The sequence below is a fragment of the Rhipicephalus microplus genome, chromosome 1 (assembly GCF_043290135.1).
Source record: "Rhipicephalus microplus isolate Deutch F79 chromosome 1, USDA_Rmic, whole genome shotgun sequence".
Lineage (NCBI taxonomy): Eukaryota > Metazoa > Arthropoda > Arachnida > Ixodida > Ixodidae > Rhipicephalus > Rhipicephalus microplus.
The window spans coordinates 171511623-171529337 of NC_134700.1; the positions used below are offsets into that span (position 1 = coordinate 171511623).

The 17715-nt window shown below is 49.0% G+C and overlaps 1 protein-coding gene across 1 annotated transcript in view; it reads right to left on the reverse strand.

The window, feature by feature from the left end:
- The window catches only part of LOC119178333 (polypeptide N-acetylgalactosaminyltransferase 1), a 51271-nt gene extending 42791 nt beyond the window's left edge, over positions 1 to 8480 (reverse strand). The window contains exon 1 of the mRNA XM_037429522.2: positions 8340 to 8480. The gene's annotated coding sequence lies outside the window, so the exon portion shown is untranslated. The remainder of the gene's footprint in view (positions 1 to 8339) is intronic.
- Between the last annotated feature and the right edge of the window lie 9235 nt (positions 8481 to 17715).

The following is a 17715-nucleotide window of genomic DNA, read 5'->3' on the forward strand; positions in this document are numbered from 1 at the left end:
AGCCATAATTCTTCATCGTCATCAGCCACAGCATTAACAAAGTGAACATAATGTCACAGGTGCGAAGCATGGGCCACGCTTTTCCGAAAGACAAATAATCTCGTAGAGGGCACCCCAATCTTTACAAAAATCACTGTGATTTACGGCGTCGTAGTTACTATGCAAGTGTTCTTGCAGAATTTGCCACAAGAGTGTTTAAATTGGGGGCTCTAGAAAGGCCACTCTTCCAGGTTTCGTTGTGACTGTGCCGCACGTTCGGCGCAGGCTTGACAATTTTCTCTTTTGTTCTTTGTTTCTGTGCACTGCGTCAGGCGTTAGAAGTTCATAATGTCCATGTTCGACTCTAAATGGGTCATGTACCCCGAGGTAGTGTGAAACATGCGAAGAGATAAAGAAAGAGCATGTGAGTAAAACAGAGAGGGAAAAAAGTGGCGAAGTTTCCTCCAAGCTGCGCCATTCTTTAAACAGCGAAAGTGGACGATTCTGAAAACTAATATGGTTGCTTCTAGGTTGTTGCTAGAAGATGCTATAGGTTTCTTCTGCGTTGATACTCAGCGCAGGGAGGTTCGAGTTAAATGACAGACAGTCGCAGAACACAACGTGGTTGTCCAAACTCCCGAGATAGGCACGCTGAATCCATGCATTCACAATTTTCTTACATGCAGTCACAGACACGACACGTATCTCCGAACTCCGGAGACGGAAACTGGTGCTGAATCCAAGTGCTCACACCTCTCATGAAGATGGACACTTTGCAATTTACGGTTATTGCGGCATACATACCACCTCGAACCACATTCGATGTGGACAGACTGCAGGACATAATAAGTGGAACATCTAGACCTCACATACTAACAGGGGACTTCAATGCACATCACCTAGCCTGGGGCAGCAGGATGACTTCAGTGCACGGTAGACGCCTTTTTGGCATCGCACATCGAAACAACCTCGTGATTATTAATGATGGGCAGCCAACCTTCTTTAGGAACGGCCGATGCAGCGCCCTGAACGTCACCATGATCTCCACCTGCCTCATGTCTACGGCGACCTGGTTTGCTGATATCGAAAGTCATGGGAGTGACCACGTGCACCTACATCTCAGTGGGCTATCCTACGCTAAACACGAAGCGAAGGAGGATTCGATGCACTGAGTGGAATGCACATGACGTTGCAGTCGAAGACGCAGAGCCATCTGAAATGATGTATGAAGAATTCGTGACTGCTCTGAATTGAGCAAAACAAAGCAGCGCCAAGCATCTAGAACCCCCTCAAATTCACTCAATGGTCGACGTGGAGTATGAGAGGCTGCAAGCTATTCATCGCCGATCTGAAAGACGTGCTCGTAGGACATTGTCTGCAGATGACATTCGTGAGGCCAGGCGAATACAAAGACGAATGAAATGCCACATTAACAAGCTAGATAAGAGGCCATGGCGGCTCTTCTGCTCAAAACTAGACCCAAGAAAGTTGCTGTCGAAAATATGGAGTATTGTTCGTAGCCTGATAACTCCACCGACCCAACTGCATCCCTTCAGCTCAGTTGCTTTGTCTCGTAACAGCAGCGAGTTGGACATGGCGGAGGCTTTCTGCTCTAAGATCACTGCAGCGGCTCTAGCAACGTTACCTCGTGCATCACGACAAGTTTCAACGCCGCCAAGCACCATTGAGGTAGATGAACCTTTTACTATCATGAACTTCTTGGTGCTTTGGCACTGATGAACAAGGCGTCATCTCCTGGACCTGATTGCGTCAGCCACGCTTTGTTAACCCATTTAGGCGATAAGTCAAAGATGCGTCTACTTGCCATATTCAATGTCAGATGTGAGAGTGGCCGTCTTGAACCTTCCTGGAAACAAGCTAGTGTTATTCCTATTCTAAAGCCTGGCAAGCCTCCCACGGAACTCAACTCCTATCGCCCCATTGCTCTTCTCAGCTGCGTAGGAAAGCTCATGGAGAAGATGTCGATACTCCTGGAGTGGTTGCTTATGAACAAGAATGCATACCCCCAACAAATGTCTCGATTTACAAAAGGTTGCAGCAGCATAGACAATGTAATCAATGTCATCAACTGTGTAAAGTTGAACAAAGTAACTGGCAACATCAATATCAGTGTATTCCTCGACGTCAAGGGAGCGTTCGATAACGTGACTCATGAGTCTATCCTACACGCCCTGAGGTCATTAGGTGTAGGAGGGCGTATGTACCGCTGAATCTTGGACTACCTCAGAGACAGGACAGTATACATGTTCACAAAAGAAGGTGACACAAGTCCACACACAGTGCATCAAAGAGTTCCCCAGGGTGGTGTCCTCAGTCCGACCTTATTCAACATCTCTCTCATCGGACTAGAGAAGTGCATCCCTGCATCGGTTGAAATCTCACTTAACGCAGATGACATTTGTATATCGAGCAGCAGTCGCAACAGACGTGTTCTACAAGCAAGATCGCAGAAAGCTCTCAACTCCATCGAAAAATTCTTGCTCGAGCGAGGTCTAACGATGTCACCAGAAAGGTGCCACCATTTCTTTTACGAGGCATGATGTCTCACGCTACACATTAAAGGTAGCTCATTCTCCCATTCAGTACGTGACAAATCATAAGTTTCTGGGAGTGATAATCGACCGGCTAATGGCGTGGACTCCCCACGTTTGGATATTAAAGGAAAAAGTTGCGTCATACGCGAGCATCTTTCGCTTGCTATCAGGCGATGCCGGTGGCTGTACTGTTAATGCTATGTTACGAATGTATACCATTCTCTGCGAAGGTCTTCTACGTTACAGCATTCCTACACTACATGGAATTTCTCGAACGAACATTGAGGCACTGACTGGAGTCCAGGCACGAGCCCTGCGGGTGTGCCTTGGCCTACCAAAGAACACATCAAGCATCGGAACCCTTGCTGAAAGTAGGCGCCTTTCAGCTCCTGTTCTTCTGCAGCAGGAGTTTCTTCGAGTCCACCTGCGTTATGCCACCAGAGTGCCGGATCACTCGTTTGCTTCAGACAGTAGTCTTGTGCGGAGCCTCCTCCCGCTATACTATCAGAGAGCATCAATGAATGCAGAACCACCGTGGAAAACTCCTTCGTGGACCATAGTCACCTTTGTGCCTCGATTAAAGAGCAAGAGACGCACACCCTGACCAGCACTAAGACATTTCACTCTAGAGCATTTGGAAAACTACTACAAAGCTCATCGTCATATTTACACTGACGGCTCTGTTACGTTTACATCATCCGCCATTGGTGTCTGGATTCCATCTGCCAATGTCACCATCCCTGCCACTCTCAGTCACTGCACCTCATCTACAGCCACTGAACAGGCTGCACTGCGGGCTGCCATTAATTATTACATCGTGGACCAGACAGGCGAATCCTGGGTCATCTTCACTGACTCAAGAGCAGCTCTGCAGTCGCTGAGGTCTCCATGCACACAGGATAAACTCGTCATGAACATCAAACGCCTATGCAAGAAAGCCTGTGACCTCCATCATCGAATTGTTCTGCAGTGGATACCCTGCCCACTGCGGAATACAAGGCAACGTCCGGGCTGATGACGCTGCCAAAGCTGGAAATGACATTTCAGCAGAAATTGTCGAGATACCTTCCTCGGGGCAAGAGACAGCAACGCAAGAGTCGGCACACGCCTGGCGCCTTCAGCGATTCCTCTGGACAGACCCTAGCCAACAGCATGGGCCTCTGTACAAAATCGATCCATCGTGCGACTTCGGGATGCCGCGAAATCTCAACAGGCAAGATGAAACGCGTTTCCACCGCATCCGATTAAACGTTGCATATACGAACTACTTCAGGAACAAAATTGGACTGCCCGACTCATCATTTTGTGCACAATGTAACGTCGTTGAAAACATAAATCATGTCCTCTGTGAGTGTACGAAATACGCATCAGAGAAACAGTCTCTGAAGATGGCCTTAAAAATACATCAGGACACAAACCTGGAGTTGAAAAATACTCTAGGCCCATGGCAGAACACCTCCAGTGCGTTAGACTACAAAAGCGCTGCTGACATTCTCACGGGCCACAGGCTTGAACGAAACGTTGTAAATAGTGCAGGCCGTGTGAGTGACTTTTGCGTTATGTGACTGCTATGCGTGTATGTTCTGCATGTGTTGTGTGTTTATCATTGTATATATCATTGTCATCACCCGGCAACTGGAGTAGCCTGTCAGGTGAAAAACCAGGCAAACATCTCCAGCTTCGCATTAAAATAATTCTCTTTCTCTCAAACCTCTCATAGATCTCTTCGTTGGCGTAGGAGTTCCATCGCTTCGGGCCCTTCTCGCAGTCGCCATTGCCTTTCCCGTTCCCTATAGAGTTTGGTTCGCTGTTGCCTTCTTAGATTTTAGTGGAACTGTGGCGAGTAAGGACATTTACCTATATCTGTGGCACATACACGTTAATATTACTACAGTTTTCTGCCATTGAATCACAAAGAACAGTTTGCTTAACAGCTAGACCATTGAAAAAGCAAAGAAAGGTAGAGTGGTTAACCATATGCCCATCAGGTTTGTCTGTGTAATGGTAGCGAGCTTAAACAATAGAAATTTGCGTACGTATACACAAAATACCCATGCATAGTTTGATGTTCAGAACGACACGTCAAGTATTTTTTTAATCTTAAGCTGTCGTATTTTTAGGTACAATGCTTTACATAGCTGGAAGAGATGATATTAACCAGAAGTTGCCATGTGGACATTTCCTTGTTCTTTTTTTCATTTTATTTTATTTCAAGTTCTGTTATTACATGAAAATACACAACACTGGTTAGACCCATAGCCACTGGATAGTACAAGCAAGTTCATAGCATACGCCAACCTTATTTTGAATTCATTAGTCGCTCATGATAATCTAGGTTGATACATTATTAGAGCAGAGTCTTTTGTGTTTTGTGCGCATCATATGACAGTAGAATAGAAGTTTCACCTTGAAAATCGCCTCCTTTTTTTGCACTGTATCGACATATGTGGAGCGTGGCATGCTGAACACAGGCGACTTGTGTATTCTATTGCAGTCAATGCGCCGAGCTTTGAATAGTAGTTCCTTATTGTTTTTTGTTTTTATAATGTTATACACGAACGAGTGTAGCAAAGCGCACCTTGACTTCTGGCGAAAAAAAAATAGTTTCCATTATTTTTATGTGTTTTAACACCTGAAGAAAAAAAGTATGCATATTGACCGTTTTACAGTTGCATCACTACATTTTCGTGGAAGAAGGAAACAAACCGAGAAGTGAATTAGTTTACTAAGCAAGGCACCGTACAATTCATGGTCTGTTTCCTGGAAAAAGGTCAATAGCGCCAACACCACAAGTTATAGTCGCAGATTCCAGCATTTTTTCGCATTGTGAGTAGGATTTATATTTTTTAATCATCATCATCATCATCATCATCACCATCATTGCCGTCAACCTGACTACGTACACTGCAGGACAAAGGCTTTTCCCATGTTCCCCCAGTCAACTCGGTCCTGTGCTTTCCGCTGCCAATTTATACCCGCAAACTTCCTAATCTCATCTGCCCACCTAACTTTCTGTCTCCCCCTAACCCACTTGATTTCTCTAGGAATTCAGTCAGTCACCCCTAATGACCAGCAGTTATCCTGCATACGCGCTACATGCCCGGTCCATGCATGTCCAATTTCTTTTCTTGATTTCAATTATGACATCCTTAACCACGGCTTATTCTCTGATCCAATTTGCTTTTTTCTTGTCTCTTATTACCCCTATCATTTTGCTTTCCATCGCTCGCTGTGTCGCCCACAATTTAAGATGAACCCTTGTAAACTTCCAGGTTCGCGCTTCATGCATAGCTAATTACCGACAAGACGCAGCTTCCTCTTTATGGATAGTGGCAATCTGCCATTGTCATCGAGGAAGCGCGGGTTACTAAGGTACTCTCCACTAACTCTTATCCATAACTGTTTCCATTCTAGGCCCCTGAAAACTTCCTGTAAGCATGCGGTAAATAGCATTGGGGAGATTGTATCCCCCTGCCTTACATCCTTCTCGATTGGTATTCTGTTGCTTTATTTATGAAGCACTATGGTAGCGGTTGATCTCCTGTAGATTTCTTCCAGGATGTTTATATGTGCTTCGTCGACGCCCTGATTCCGCAGTGTCTGCATGACTGCTGATATTTCTACTGAATCAAACGCCTTCTGGTAATCTATGAAGGCTATGTATGGTGGTTTACTATGTTCTGAGCACAAAGTCGCAGTCAGCTCAAGGCATACAATACACATACTTCTCTTGCCACGTCTGCAGCCTACAACGACTATAGAGAAGACTCCTCAAAGCCATCAAGCGCAAGCACTCATACAATTTCTCATCCAGCACTACGACGAGGACAGATATGGTAAGAGGGTGCTCAATGTTTGTGGCAAATATAACCAATTAACTTCATAATCACTGGAGAAAACTCCACAGCCCCTCTCCTCTTCTTACATATTTTTAAATTAATTCGGACATTTCCAACTTCCTTTCGGTCTCTTGGGAGGTCGTGACCACTTCATAGAAAGAACTGTGCCATACAAGATATGGCTTTTATTCTAGCCTCTAGAGTGATAGGCCAGCACAAATAGACTCACCACGAGTATTGTTAACTCCACTGGACTCCGAGAGTGACGACTCGTAATGAGCTATAAAAAATAATAAGATTGATCTCTGTTTTTCGCTCTCCATGAAGCCTCTTCCTACGCTTTCTCTCCTTTAGGATGATGCTGGACAAACACGCGCGTAACTCGGGCAACTATGCCTGACTCCTTATATGCACTGACTTTTAAGTGGAGTATGGGAATATCCGACTATTTCGAATGTTGAATCGGATAGTGCGCTGTTCCACAAGTCTTCGAGTCAACAGCATTGGTAAATTCGAATATTTTATGAATACTTCGCAAGTACGTTTCATACTGTAGGGCCGCAGACAAAGAAGCGCGAAATTGGTGAAGCCATGCGAAAGCCTTTTCATCCTCGTGGGGTCAACATCCTCGTGCAGCAGTACTTGTACAGCAGCCCTACGTCACTTACGTGGGGAGCTGAATCTTATCAACCATGCAGTGATCGTTCGGTCTCGCAACAGAGCTTTGAGCATGCTCGTAATACACTGACTCTTGATTTGTGGCCCCAAGGCTAAAATTACGAGGAAGTCCGAATACATTACAAAATTATGCGATTCACTTTTGACATTGGTCAATTTGAATTCGGTTTGGCCCAGAAAATTCGCATGCTATACTACGATAATTATTGTGCCCTTACTTGAACTTTTGATACCACGGGCCGGTTCGAGTTTTCTGCTGACATGCTTCTGCCATGTCGGTCATTAAAGGCACACAATTGTCGTCTTCCTTGAAAAGCGCTAGTGCGACAACTTATACATCAGTCGCATCCCTTCTCATTTCTGAGAAGCTGGTAAAGAAAAAAAATTGGGGTGGAACACTTGAAACCTTTCTGTGGTACGACGACGTGAGAACATGATGTCATAAACGTAACGAGAGGTCCGTTGCCTCCTGGATATCGTTGCTTTGACATTCGTTACGCAAGGAGTTTCGCTTCAATGAGCTTCTTCAACTTCTTCCGGTAGAACGAGCAACACGCGAATCATTGAAGCGTTCATCGAGTGAGCCTAATTCTTATATTAGCGCTAGCCATGACGTTTCGGCGTGAATGCCCTTGTACCGAATACAATTGCATGACCACACAAGTTCTTTCCGCGTCTCGTATAGTATCCGTAAGCTTCTGCAACAGAACGTAAGCAAGACTTTGCACCGCCGCACTCGATTCCGTCGCTACAACGCGAGCCGAAATCAAACTGTGCTGAGAAGGTAAGGAGCGATCGAAAAGGCGACATTACCGATGTATAGCTCGCACGCGTAAAAGCGGTTTCGCTACGGGACATCACGTACAGTGTGACGGAGAAATGTGCCCTGCGATCATTCACGAAGTCGAGGAGCCGACTGGACTTGATCCGAAACCTGCATATACCTAATGCTGTACGCCAAGCCTCTGCCGCGAAGTCGATCTCATTCGTTCAAGAAGCGCGCCTAAGCGCAAACTCCCTCTCTACTTTCACGCGCAGAAGTGGTACAGCGTGACAGCAATGCTGTCGAGAGGTTTGTCCATCACTGCACATTCCGCGGCCCGGGTTTCATTCAGCGTTCGTTCTGAAAGCAGCCATCGAAGACACGATGAGCAGCTGCAGCGGCTAGCAAACGACTCTGCCGACTCGTTTTGATCGTTTGGTTATTCCGAGACAGACGTCGATCATAGAGGCAGATACTAATGGCTCGCTATAAGACAGGCTATTCATGTGACCACAGCACACTCACGTTTCGTCGCATGGCCTCGGCGAATCACCTGCTGCTGCAGCCAGCAGCAGCGACGGCACGGATCGGTCGTGGTCACCACCGGAAGCCTTCTCGCAACACACCCATCGTACCCACGCGGAGTTGCCCAACTGGGGAGAAGCACGGGCAGAACTTGTCCGACCGGGTCCTCTTCTTTTTGCTCTGTGCTTTGGTGCGCGGCTGTGTGCGGCGGAGAGAGAGAAGAGCCCCTCGCCAGAGGCTTCTCACTCTCTCCTCCGGGCTCTGACTTCCCCCACACCGTTATTACGACAGGATTTAGAATACGTTGCTGTGTTGACAGAGTGTGACAGACGACCATAGATGCTTGCGGGGTTCATCTATAAGCTGTAGGCCCATGCGCTCAGATGTGGATGAACGTTAAAGAGCCCCAGGTGGTCAAAATTTCCGGAGCCCTCCAATACGGCGTCTCTCATAATCATATGGCGGTTTCGGGATGTTAAACCCCACTTATCAATAAATAAATAAATAAATAAATAAATAAATAAATAAATAAATCATGTGTAAGTGAGTGGAGGGCGGGGGGGGGGGCGGGGAGCTGTGATTTAGTTTGTCGCCCCACGCCTCCTCCTTCTTTCTTTTCCACACTCTCCCACGGAGGCCCGAATGATCAGTGCAGAGTGCAAAGAATGCAAAGGCGAGTTTTTAGGGGGGGGGGGAGAAAGAGGTGACCCCCCCCCCCCTGGGACAGAGCATATAGGCATATTGAAAGGTCAGAGGATTAGCACCTATTAACGTGCTTCAACTAATTCTTCGGCATCTGTTTCACGATTCAATGTCATTCAGAGCGACCACGCGTTTCTCTTTCTCCATTGAACGTGGTTTCACGCTTGCGCGCGAGGTACTGCCTGCAAGGTGCTCAAGTTCCTGACAGCATGCTCTACACATTTGTGCATGCGTAGATATACGTGATACTTTACAGGGCTCAAGGAACAATCCGTGCTCACACTCTGCCTATTCGCGCACAAAAAGTCTTACATTATTTTTGGAACACCACTGCTCTATATTTTTTCTCAAACGCACATATTGTGCAAACAGCTGATGTGTTACTGAGCCTGAATGATCATTAAATGCGACCACTGAGGATTAGCTTGGCACGCTAAACGGGCACCCAATTTACACGTTATAAATGAAAGACGTTTTTTGTCGAATGGAAATTTGTCCCACCCTTACGGAAATGTGATGTCTGTTTGACATAAAGAGGCAAGTAAGATGTTAGATTATTGGTAGAGAAGTTAACCATGCAGCGCCTAGCCCCGTTGGTTACACTGAAGTGGTTAGGCAGTACGTGCTATTCGAATGTGGCTGTGTGAAATGAGTGTGTGATGCGTGGGGAAAATAGAGAAGTTTCAAGTCAAAGGGGCGCCCAACGACTGCTCAAGGCAAACCGCAAAAGCAAAAGAGAGGTGGATTCTCAGCTGATATAAGGAACGAATCCTATACGTGTATATATTGTTTATGCCAGTGTTGCGGAGTTGCCACTACGGATTGGAAATGACAGTGGAATCATTCCACATTTTCGCGACCCCGGAAAGGAATGGGAATTGATTGGGGACTGTGCTCGGAGTAACGGAATGGGAATGGAATTAGGCGTCTTTCACACGGAATAGATTGGAAAAGGAATTGCGTGTTAAAAAAAAAGATAGACCACGTCTTCGTCTACGCACTGTTCTTTGAACCTTATGCGAGTGGAGGCCGCGAGCGTGCCGACAGTAGGAGAAAGGAAGAGGACAACGAGGATAGGGTGTGTGCTGAGCGGTACGCGGCAGCCACTGGCAGCGGGCAGTTGCGGCCCGGGTTCCGGTCAATAAAGAAGGTTCCTTCCACGCAGGGTTCTGGGCTGAGCAGCCTAGAAACCCCCCTACAATTGGCGCCCAACAGGAAGAACCCTGCCTCTCGGCCACAGACATCGAGGCAGTCCGCGACCATGGCCCTGACGACGTTGCTACCCGTGCCCGCTTTTTCCGGTCAAGACGCGAAGGAATCGGTCGTTGACTTCATCGACAATCTTTTCGTGTACTCAACCGTTAGCGGCTTCTCAGCAACGGACGTGCTCCGGCGGGTCCTACCAGTTGCTCTGCGTGGTACCGCAGAACAATGGCGGCGGCTTCAACCACCCTTTCAGTCCTGGAACCAGTTCGCCGCGACATTCCGGGAAGATTTCCTACCGGTTGCTTACGAACACGCCGCCATCGTTCTGCGGTACCACGCAGAGCAACTGGTAGGACCCGCCGGAGCACGTCGGTCTCTGCGAAGCCACGTGATCTTGACACCCGAACGCAACACCCACAGGAGGGTCTGCGAGATTATGTTCAGGCCATGCAGACGCTCTTCCGTCGGGCAGATTCCACAGCACCTCAGGCCGTAAAGGTCTCACATGTTATTCGGCGATGCCACCCCCGTTTCCAGCTACACCTGTTGGGCCGCTTTTTTCCTTCCCTCGCGGAGCTTGCTCAATTTGCTCAGTAAATTGCCGAGCCGTTTACTCCGACCGTTCCCATAGTCGCGGAGGAGGGAGGTGAGCTCCATGGAGGCAAGGAAGAGGCCAGTTGATGGGATGTCGCTGACGTTGGAGCAGACGCTGACGCGAGGTGGGATGTTGCCGCGACGCGAGAAAGCCCTGCGGAGCGAGCGAGGGGAGCGATCATGAATGCGTTCACAAAGTCCCGGGATGACGAAGCAGCATACGTGAAGAAAAGGAAGAAGACCAGGAATAAGAGGAAGAAACCGGGAGTAACGAAACTCAGCGACACGACAATAACACCACATGAATATGAGTCTGGTACCGAGATGGCGCGTGCTCGTGACATTGAGAGGGGCAAGGATGTCGTTGAACAGCATGCAAAGGCTTCCACCGAAATGGCGGCGCTCATCAACAAGCACGCCAGGAGGCCTCGACACTCTTCTCCGCACTCGAGGTGTAGCAGAAAAAGCGTGATTCACTCCTAAGCGCATTCGACTCTCTAAATAAGGAAAGGGATGAGATTGTAGAGCTTGCAAAGAGCATCGGGAGTGACTGCTCAGATAGGCACTCGACCCGAGCACTACAATTCGATGACATGTGGAAGAGAATGTGGCGCTGCGACGGGAAGCTGAGTCCGCGCAAGCTAAGTACGAGAAGCTGCTCTCTGAGGAAAAGGCAAGGCTGGAATGCATAGGAGAGGCCGTCCGCAACGAGTACGAGTTCACGCTGCAGAATCTCTGGGGAAAGCTTTGGGATACCGAGGCCGAGCACAGGAGGCGTGTAGAAGAACTGCTTGCGAGCCAGGAACAGTACCAGGAAGAAGTGAAGTTGAAAGACGAAGACCTGCTCCTGCTGAAGCACGAAGTGGACCAGTACGCCGACACGCTGGGCTACCAGGGGCTAGAGTATGACCAGGAGCTGGAGAACATCGAGAGGAGGCTAGGAGTCAGGCACGCTGCAGAGATGGGGACACTAAAGTCGGAGCACAGGGCCAAAATTGAGGTGCTGAGAGAGAGCCTTCAACAAGAGCTATATGATGTTAAAGCCGGCTACGAGGAAGGGTAGTGGAGGCTGCGCAGAAGACTCGAGACCGAGCACAACTTGGCGGCTAACTCGCAGAAGGCACAGTTCGGGCTCGCGCTCGAGACCCTGAAGAAGGCACACACAGAGCAGATTGAGAAGATGAAGGAAGAGCGCGCGACTGTCGTGGAAAAACTGGCCAAGGAAAGAGCTCAGCTGGAAAAGCACGTGGCCGAGGAGAAGACGTCTGCCATCCAGGAAATGACAAGCAAACCAGAAGCCCACTACACAGATATCGTGGACACCGTATGGGTAGAGTGTGCCGCAAGAGTCAAGCGGCTGCATGACGAAATGGCGAAGGCGGAGCAGCTGCGCTTCTTGCGTCAATAGCACGAGAAGAACCCACCAAGGCAGGAGAAAATAGTTGCTGTGACAACCAGTCCGTCTATGGCAGAAAAGCCTGTGATGGCTCTGTCGTTCGATAGTTTAGATTGGAAGCTTCTTGAATAAAAATCCGAGAAAAGAACCACTCAGGAAGCAGTTAAGTCAGGATATCACGCCACCAATTCTGTTGCAAAAAATAGGGAGTCCTCGGCAGACTCGTCGGACATTTCCGTGGAGGACATCCTGTACGAGTGGTCTGAATTGATGAAGCAGCTGAGGAGCCTCCGCGTCATTGTGGACAAACAGCAGGCAGAAAAATAAGACTTGCAGGAGTCCTTGGAGAGAGCGACAGAAAGATTGGGCACGTTCAAGAAAGAACCTGCGGCCAACGCGAGTAATTACACAGGTGTGTGAGCCCTGAAGCGCAAAGTGGCTGTCCTCGAGGTCCGAACCTACGTCGAGAAAGGCGATGAAAAGCAATTTGGCATCAACATCACCGAGGGTGGAGATGTGAGAGCCAGAGGCATTATCAGCCAGAGGCTCTGCGGACACATCACTATTCCACGGCTGCCGAGGAGTGGCCACCGCCCAGACGTCAGAGGTCCGGATGGCTACAGCGGCAAAAGATACAGCAAGATGATTTCTACGACCGCGGCACCATGCACCCCAGTCAGCACCAGGAGGTCTACTTTGACTACTTTGGGCCGGCTAGCTCAGCGGGACTGGATCTGCACCAGGAGCAACGGCTTCCCGTCATGTTGCCACGGACGACCGTAATCACTGACCTGAGTGAGACCGGTACGCCTCCGTCTTCGGGCGGTGGCGGAGATGGTACCCTTGCCCCTACTCGAGTCAGCGACTACAACGTTAGGCAGTTCATGAGGTATCACGAGGTGTCGCTTTACTACCCTGGCATGTGGTTGCATGCACCACGTGCGGTCCGCCGTGGCCAGGGATAGGTTGTGGTAGTGGTTAGCAGAGGAGAAAGGCATCTAATTTCTGCAGCCCAGTCGGGGGCACGGCGCAGTGCCTGCGGCAAAGAGATATGGGAGAAAAGTGGAAAGAAGAGAAACACATTAAGTACGCAGTGGTACAGTCGTCTTCAGCACGAGCAGCAGTCCGGAAGCAAGGATAGGGCTGGCAAGGGGTTCGTTCTAAGGAATAGGCCACGATTCCCGTCTCACTCAGGAGCCAGGGATAGCCCCTTCATCTATGCGGCATCTCCTCTCTACTTTTTCCGAGGGGAGGGGCAGTAGGGGAACGGCGGACGCGAGCGCGCTGACCATAGGAGAAAGAAACAGGAAAACGAGGATCGGTTGTGCGCCGAGCGGCACGCGGCAGCCACTGGCAGTGGGCAGTTGCGGCCCGGAATCCAGTCAATAAAGAAAGTTCCTGGTCTGGCTTCGCGTCTTTCCTGCGGGAATCTGGGCCGAGCGGCCCCGAAACCCCCCTACGACTTCAAACATTGGCGAGTCAGAGCCTCGAATTGAACAATGAAGCAGTATTTTTAAAATGGTTTGGCTCATTGCAAGCCTACTACAATCTTGCCCGTCTATAGACTGTGTTACTCTGAAGATTATCTCTATTCTTCTCGTAACGGCGCTTCTATATGCCATCGGTGTCCGTCACGCGGAACCACGGCGGCGTATCGGGTTTATTATCAACTTAATAAATCTATTACGATGGTTTTCTTACGTTGAGAAAAAGCAGAAGTGGAATTCAACTGCCCGGCCATTCTCGGAGTAGGATCTTATATGGACTAAGTTTTTTTTTCATATCGAGAAATCAAAAGGAATGGAATTGCGGCAATTTCTAATTCCCCGGCCGGAATGGAATTGGAATGAAACGAAGGCACCCATTCCGCAACACTGGTTTATACAATGATGTATTGACAACAGCACCTAATTACGAAGATGATATGATGCTGTCAGAACAAGTGTGCTCTGGTGTTTTTTTAATATTATTATCAGCGATTTGAACTCGTCAGAGATACGTGATATAATAAAAAATTCCAGATTGGTTTCGACCACCATCTAGCGTGCATCCAGTGCACGGCCAAGTGTCTAAACAATTGAAAGAGAGATAAATGTGGGACTGCCAAATTTATTTCTTTACTGTACACCAGCTAGTCTAACGACCAATACTCTTTCCATTCAGACAATAGAAGTAGAGAGACTGTGAAATAGCGAAAGCAAAATATGTCACACACATAGCTTTAGACGCAAAAGGGGCCCTCTGTTACGTTTGACACGGCAATTCGTCTGGGCAGACGCCATTGTGCGTAAGCCGATCTACTAGGGAGGCTCTCAACCCCTTCGGCTCGCAGTCTGCCAGACGCTGTCGAAGATTTCGGCAATTGCCCAGACCATGCAGCAAGCGAAAGCGAGTTCCTGATTTTCAACTACGGACCCTTTCGTCGTCCCTTCGAGCAGCAGCAGTGACAGATGCCATCGCCGACTCATCTGGTGAGGGGGAAGCTGTTGTGACTGGCGCCAGAGCTGACGGGGAGCGGCGCTCTTTTAATCCTCAATCAAGTAGTCGACCGGCCGGCTGCCTATGCCCGCCAGGCATTGTCCCTGCTAGCCGGAGGGTGAGACGTCGTGTCGCCACGACGCCGTAAACCGCTCGAGAGAGGACAACAAAGACAGCATCTTCCTTGGAAGAGACCGTGGCGGCCACCGCGAATCGCCCCGCTAATTGAGCGAACAGATCGGCGGACACTTTGATGTATGCTGTCAGGAGCTTGAGACCTCTCGACTATAGCGGCACACACACGACGAGGAAGAGCCCCGCTGGTGCCACCTTGCAGTGCAGTGATCACGGCTCAATATTAGACGTTCACGTGGACCGTGCTTGCTCGTCCCCCTCACCTGTTGTGTGTGTATGATTGGTGTTCTACTCAAAGAGGGGGAGCCCGACAGGGCTTAAAACGACGCCGCAGAGTGCTGGACGTCACTCTGAACCATGTAACGGTTCAACCACCACGCTCGTGGTTTGTGAAACTCCTAACCTTTCTTTGTTGTAAATATGTGTATAGTGCCATAAACCTCTTTGTTTTTCGTATCATCTTCTTGTCAGCGTTCATTTATTCCACCCAATGTACGCCACGCTACCACAAGAGACCAAGTAGTCCACCATTCGCAACACTCCTAACATACGGGCTACAATGGTTAGCAATGCAAGACTGTTTCTATACATGTCGTGAATGGGTTTGGAAAGCTCCAACTAGGCAGGGTTGCAAAGCAAGCACTTGTATGTTTTAAACCTGCGGTTTATGAACTCTGGATTGCAAGTTAGGCGGTGGTTGTGGTATAGAAACATTTTATTACAGAAAATGTACCAGAGAGATGCGGCATATTGCATGATTGAGTGGCAAGACACTATTCCGGGATGCAAATGGAGTTGGCCGCTGCTCGAGCGCGCCTCACCAAGGAGCGTTGAGCATCCAAGGTCGAGCAGCCGAGCAGGTACTCTTCCCAAGCCTCTCTAGTTAGGATGGAGAAAGGGGGTGAAAAAGGAAGGGGGTTAGTAGGGCACGAAGCGACGACGTCGTAGGCGTCGGGCCAGGACCTGGCAGGTCAAGCAGGGGCCACTGATTTCCTGTAAATGCCTGGCGACTGCCGCACTGAGATAGGTGTTCGTCTGGAGGTGGCGTAGTATTCGCTCAACCGCTTTCTCCAGACCACTTGCGGGGTCCGGGTACAGGCGGCGTGAATCCCGGTAATAGGCAAGAATTTCACGAAAGCGCGTCAGATTCCTATTGCCAGATTCCGACTCGGGACGTGGAGGGGCGACGGCCCGGATGAGAGAAGTGCGGGCAGCGGCGTTCACTGCCTCGTTGCCGGGTTGGAGTGAACATCGAGGGACATGACACTAAAGATGAGTGGCATATATGGACCTTTACTGCAGTATACAGCGTGACAGACAATTGAGAACACATCCGTATAATTACTAGAGATATCTACGTGTTTTCAACGTCGCATCCATCTTTGCGGATTCGAATGACTCACAAATACGCACAGCTATACTTGTACTTATGATACTCTTGCGCTTGCGTTAATGGCCCACCAGGCACATTTCAGGGGGGGGGGCATCTTTGCACCCCTCCTTCCCTACTTATCTGGTTCACAACTCGATTGGATTGGATAAACTTTTATTTGGTCCCCCAAAACACAGATCACTGTGTTGCGGGCAGCTCCCACGTGGGGACTCAGATGCCGAGCTCCTCAGCCGCCTCGCGGGCTTGGTGGACAGCCCTGAGCTGATCTGCCAAGGACGAGCTGCGGGTTGCCGCCTCCCATCTGGCAGAGGTGATGTTCGATAAATGAGCGAATTTGGTGCACTGCCAGAGCATGTTTTCTAATGAAGCTATTTCCCCACAATGTGGACAATGATTACTTAGGTATAGGTGAGGGTACATGATGTGTAACATTTTCAAAGTAGGCTACATCCGCGTTTGCAAAAGCCTTAATGTAAGTGCTTGGGGGCGAGTTAAATTTTTGTGAGGTTGAGGGAAAATCCTTCTAGACAGGTAGAAATATTTAGTGAGCTCATTATATATGTTGCAAGAATTTTCCGGTTTCCCTTCACCGGTAGAACGCATCCCCTGGGAGGCGCGGTTGGAGAGGTCTCGCGCCACTTCGTGTGCTGCTTAATTGAGATTGGGAGGGGAATCGTTGATTTGTTCAAGGTGAGCTGGAAACCAACTCAGAAGATGATGCGTTATGTTCTTGCCTTGCAGTATTCTCAGCCTTTGTTCTGAGACCATGCCCTTGGCAAACGCCCGTAGTGCTGCCATCGAATCACTGTAGACGACTTCAATGTTATCCATCTTGAGTGCTAAGGCGATGGCCACCTGTTCCGCAATGATTGGGTCTTTCGTCCTGACCGTCGCTGAGTTGACGACATGGCCAGCCCCATCGACCACCACTGCCACAAACGCTTTCCCATTGGCGTAGGAAGCCGCGTCAACAAATACGACCCCTCGTTCCTCGTTTGAGACTTGACGAAGTATGGTCCTGGCCCTCACTACTCTTCTTCCGACGTTGTGTTCTGGGTGCACGTTTTTTGGTATAAGAGATACCGTGATATGCTCCCTGATGTTGTCAGGGATATCAATGTAATTACGTCTGATTGTCATTGGGTGTTGGCCCAGCTCCTGCAGGATAATTCCCCCCGACCTTGTTGTAGATAACCTTGCAAACTGTGCTCTCTCTTGGGCTTCTGATATTTCTTCGAGCGTGTTGTAAATGCCAAGCTCAAGCAGACGCTCGGTGCTGGTATGTATGGGTAGGCCCAGGACCTTCTTGATAACTTTCCTGAGGAGCACACTCAGTGTCTCAGACTCTGCTCTTGACCAGTTGTGCATTGCTGCCTCGTACGGGAAGTGGCTTAAACAAACGCATGCATCAACCTGATGAGGTTGTCTTCCTTGATCCCATTTCTTTTGTTGGCCACTCTGCGTATGAGGTG